We start from the raw sequence: 5,898 nt of genomic DNA on the forward strand, positions 1-5,898 counted from the left end.
GGCAACAAAGGAGTGGCTCCGTAAGAAGCATTTGAAAGTCCTGGAGTGGCCTAGCCAGTCTCCAGACCTCAACCCCATAGAAAATCTGTGGCGGGAGTTGAAAGTCCGTGTTGCTCGGCGACAGCCCCAAAACATCACTGCTCTCGAGAAGATCTGCATGGAGGAATGGGCCAAAATACCAGCTACTGTGTGTGCAAACCTGGTAAAGACCTATAGTAAACGTTTGACCTCTGTTATTGCCAACAAAGGTTATGTTACAAAGTATTGAGTTGTATTTTTGTTATTGACCAAATACTTGTTTTCCACCCTGGTTTACCAATAAATTCTTTACAAATCCTACCATGTGGATTCATAGATTTTTTTTTTTCACATTCTGTCTCTCACAGTTGAAGTGTACCTCTGGTGCAAATTACTGACCTCTGTCATCATTTTAAGTGGGGGAACTTGCACAATCGGTGGCTGACTAAATACTTTTTTGCCCCACTGTACATGTACTGGGATTAGCTGATTGTTGCACAAATGCAAGTGGAGCTGATCTACAGGCGAACAGACTAACAATTCCTACTCGCAACTGACTCTTTGCAAGAACTGGTTAGCAGTGCCGGTCAAGGAGAAGAAGTCAAAATCAGAAGCAAAGTTTTTTTTTCTAAAAATTCTCAAACTGTCTGTCCAGGACTGCCTTAGGTCAGGTGTTTCAGGCATGTCCTACTAGGAGGAGGCACCAGGGTAGACACAATGGAGAGATTATGTCTCACCTGGGTTGGGAACTCCTCAGCAGGGCTGGAGGAGGTGTCTAGAAGATGGAGATCTGGACATGTCTAGGTAGATTACTCCCTCCACAAGATTTCCAATGAAGTCTCTTAAATGTTGCCAAATGTTTTCTATTCTAAGTTTTTCCATTTTTGTGTTCCAAACAGCAAAAAGGAGGTAGACAATAACTAAACCACAACCATAACCTTCAAGCTAGACAGGCAGGCAGTTACCTGGTGAATGCAGCAGGTTCCTTCTAAAAGTAAGATTACCCAGTGATTTTACAGATGGGGGGCCTTAATTTAAAACCCAGAGGCATGTTTGATGGAGCGTTTCATCTCGCCCTGCAAGCAGTCCCAACATCAACAAACTACTTGATGCACATTTTATTCTCCCATGGCTGTCATGTGTTTAATCTTTATCCACACAATAATGTGGAAATAGAAATTCTATTTTTGTTTTGTTGCTGTTAAAATTATTACCATTAACATGAAGACAGACACAGATGGCCCAACTGAGCTTTTAAGTCAAACTTGTTTTTAGTGCATTTCATACAGAATGAAAACGTCATTTGCATGCATCACGTTAGAGTGGAGGCGATTATTTTAATGGGGTAAAAAAGAGGAAGCCTATCTGCCCTTTGAGGCCAAAGCTCGTGCATTTTATTCCGTGAGAACGTGAAATAAAAAGATGATTCAGGCTTCTTCCCACTTTGTTTTTAATTTGTCTCAGGATGTTTCACGGTTTCACTGAAAATGCTGACTGTTGAAAAGAGATTAAAAAAACGCATCATCTAAGTCCCATTATACACACACACACACATACACACAGAGCTCATTAGCATATAACACTGAAACTCATTGTGGCATTTCCATGAAGTTGTGTGTTGTTTCTTGCTGCAAAGGAAGCTCGCAGTGGGTTAACAGCAACCACACACACACACACATACACTGAACTTACGTTTAGTTTCACATTAACAGTTTACAAAAGTAAACTAGAAATAAGAGTAATTTGTTGTATTTGCACCCAAAGCAGGTTGATGTTGGCCTGTTGTTGACCTCAGGCAGACCTACCACTGTTTAGCAAAAGTCTGTAATTATTATTATCATATTATAATGCAACAGCAATATTTTACATTGCGTGGACATGCAGCATGTGAGTTCCTGTGTTACTTCACTATTTATTTATTAATTTTCACTGTCTTACTGCTAAGTTCCATCAGTTCTTGTCAATGGCGTCCCAGAGTTAAGGGACTGCTTTTATTTTGAAAAACGTACACAGGAACAAGGCCTACGTGCAAAATCAAACTGTGTTTGCAGCAACATCAGGGGCTGAAACATTTAAGCCAACATGCAAAAAAACCTAAAACTGCAGATCCTCTCGGTGTACCCTGCAGCTACAGGTGTGAGTCAGTGCTCACAGATAAATGTCCAACATGTTTACAGCGGATACAGAAACCATTTTATCTCTGAGGATAGTTTCTGTGTTTTCATGTTTCTTTTAATAAAAGGTGTGTTTCTCCTGATTGACAGGCTGTCCACCTCAGCTAACTGGAGCCCCTGATTATCTACTGTGTTGTTGGCTGTACTAACAGGCCATCCAAAAAGTGTGTGCTCTGTTGTTAGGGAGTGCAATCTTAGCTCTAAACCTTTGATCCACAGCTCCTCCAGTCTGCATGCTGCAGCATCCTTGGGTCAGATGTTTCAAGCACAGCTTTAATCTGATGGGAGGCTTCCTGGTTTGGACCTCCTGGTCGGCTGGGCTCTTTCTGTGTGGGTGCTCTGGCTTCCTCCCACAGTCCAAATACAAACATGTTAACTGGTGATTCTAAATTGATCGAAGGTGTGAATACAACTGAAGTGCAAAAAACAGTTCTGGATGAGTATGTGTGGAAAATGTAATGTGGCTTGAGTGGTCAGTAAGACTGGAAAACCCCTAAAAACAAAGCCGCCAGTCTACTCCTGATGTTCTCTGAGAACTCAGTGCAGATCAGAGGAACCCTCACAGACACAAAATGACTTTAACATGCAGTTCCTATAATGGTCTAAGGAGCTTGGAAAGAAAAGTGTCTGGACTTCTTTAAGTTGCTTGTTTCAAGCAACTTAAAGAAGTCCAGTTTCTTTCCAAGCTCCTTAGACTACGATGACCTGGATGACTGAGAACCTTCATAGACACAGTTCCTATAATGACCACTAGATGCTGCTGCCAGAGAAAGTAACAAAAAAAAAAAAAAAAAAAAATCCATCTCCTCTCTATAAATATGTAACCCCTAGCAGTTGATTGCACTTGTGTTTGTGATGATGTTTTTAGCATCAGTGAACATATTTTTAGAGAAACGGCTTCCTGGCGTGGTTCAGTCTGCTGCTTAGAAGTGACCAGAACGGTGTCCTTATTCGCTGCTTCCTGTCCCACATTTTAACTGGCTCTTCTTTAGATTCCTCCCCACTGGAACACAAAGTGATTACCAGACAGAAAAGCAGCTAAAATAACGGTTTTGAAAGATATTGCAATGGAAAGTGGGATTCACATGTGTGCAAAGACCTTAAAAACAAACTTCTCTGTCCTCCACATGAACCTGCAGAGTCTCTGTGTGTGTTGGTTTTTGTTTTTATATGTTTTCCTCTTGGTTGCACATCTCTCCGTGGGGAGATGTCTTTTGTCCTGTCTTCCTTTTCTCTCCCCAACCGGTCACAGCAGATGACCTCACCTCTCTGAGCCTGGTTCTGCCAAAGGTTTCTTCCTGTTAAAGGGGAGTTTTTCCTTCCCACTGTCGCCAAAGTGCTTGCTCAGAAGGGGTTATATGATTATTGGGTTATTCTCTGTATGTATTATTGTAGGGTCTACCTATAATATAAAGCCCCTTGAGGCAGCTGTTGTTTTGGTTTGACGCTGTGTAAATAAAATGGAACTGAATTGAACAAACATACTTCTACCCACATTCAGTCTGTTAGAATCTGATCACTCTCGCCAAACTCAGACTTCTTCCCTGCAGAAATCCGAAATGCTCCAGCACCATCGGGAATGTGGACAAACTTATGACTGAAAAACACTGAAACACCAGGATTTTTGTGCTTTTTCTGCTTAAATGCACTCAGTTCAAATAGTTAAACAGGACCTGACTCTCTACAGCAGGGGTGTCGAACTGCAGGCCTCGAGGGCAGGTTTTCAATGTGTCCTTGATCCAGCACAGCTTATTTGAATTGCTAAATTACCTCTTCAACATGTTTTGAAGTTCTCCAGAGGCCTGGTAATGAACTAATCATTAGATTCAGGTGTGTTGACCCAGGGTGATATCTAAAACCTTCAGGACACCGGCCCTCAAGGCCTGCAGTTCGACACCCCTGCTCTATAGAGCCTTATAGGCTCATTCATCTGAGGCTACATTGCAGTTTTTGATCTTGAGAAATTAAAAGGAATCAAGGCTCAGGTTTATAGACACCAAGCTACTTCAGCTTGAAGCCTGGTGAGCTTAGCTTGGGTTAGATGTTTGCACTTGTCTTTTAACCACATAAGACGTGATGTGGTTAAAACCACTTTTATCAAGAGATATCGTCTTGGATGAATTATGGCAAGTCAGCGTCTGGTTTTCGCAACACCACGGGCCTGAGGGTCTGAGAGTCTGAGTGACGGTGAAGGCCTCCCGGGACGTTCCTGTTCTGGGGTCGTGTGCAGCAGGTCGTAAACCGGTGTTTTGAAATTGGACCTGATGGTTTACTGAGCATAAATCCTCAGCCTGGTCAGTTTAAAGATGTAAAGGTGGTCATTTTTATGCAGCTTTTAACACGAAAGGAAATTTAGCAGATGAAAGGAAAATGATGGAGGTGTTCTTCCTGCGTCAGAGATTTGCCTGCACTGTCAAACCCTTAATGGCCCAAAGCTGTCACATTAACAGACATAACTCAGTGTAGGTATGACATGAATAACACACACAGTGAGTCCTGCTGATGAGATCTAACCAAATTCCTATCACGTCATAACATAAATAATCCTTAATTTGAAAATTCTCAGAAAAAACAAACAAGAACCACAGAAAACCCAATTTATCTGTCAACCTATCTGTCAACCTGTCAACCAAGAGTCCGAACATTAGTGTGTCAGAGCTGTTCTGGAAACACTTATACAACGTATGAGTAACAGGTCAGACTGATTGTGGCTCATTGCTGTGAAACTGCAACGAGAAACTTTGACCTGAGACCAGACTGACGATAATAATGACATGTGGCTTAAACGTGGTCCCTGGGCCTATTTGAACCATTTATCCAAAGCTTCCGGTGACATCTAGTGGACATAATGTGGAACAACACCCAGAACACACCAGGGAGATCTACAGCAAATAAGAATGAAACTATTTGTTAGTAATAACAATAATAATAACAACAACAACAACAACAACAACAACAACAACAACAACAACAACAACAATAATAATAATAATAATAATAATAATGACAGCAACAACAACAACATGCTTCACTTTAAGGGCAAGACACAGTCAGTGTGCTTAAACAATACACCAGAAGTAAAAATTAGTTGATTAATCTGCCTCCATCTCTGGTTTCAAATCATTTGTAACTGATTGCAGTCACGTGATAACTTTATTAGTTTTGTGAGATGTTGTAGAAGTGAACTAAAAGAACAGTACTTGTTTGCCAGATGTTGCTGTACTTGAATAAGTTTTGATGGGAAGTATGTAGGTATGTAGCAGTTTCTCAAAGATGCATCAAGGTTTGGGTTTCGAGGCCTGAATGTGTTTGTGAACACCTCAGTGGTTTATCTGTGCAAAATACAGGTCCGAAAATATTCATTGAGTCCCTCATACAGATATGAAACATATTTTGGACCAGTGGTGTAGGTCACTCACAAATTTGTGATGAATTCATTTATCAATGAATTTTTATGGACAGGATTTCTAAGCGCCAAGTGGCGGAGGGCTTTCACTTAGGTGGCCTCAGAAGCTCATCTCTGCTTTTCGCGGATGATATGGTTCTGTTGGCTTCATCGGGTGATGGCCTCCAGCTCGCACTGGAACGGTTTGCAGCCGAGTGTGAAGCAGCGGGAATGAGGGTCAGCACCTCCGAATCTGAGGCCATGGTTCTCAGCTGGAAAAGGGTGGAGTGTCGGGGACAGGGCTGGACTGGGACAAAAAAT

This window comes from Aulonocara stuartgranti (assembly GCF_965226115.1).
Source record: "Aulonocara stuartgranti genome assembly, chromosome: 17".
Taxonomy (NCBI): Eukaryota; Metazoa; Chordata; class Actinopteri; order Cichliformes; family Cichlidae; genus Aulonocara; species Aulonocara stuartgranti.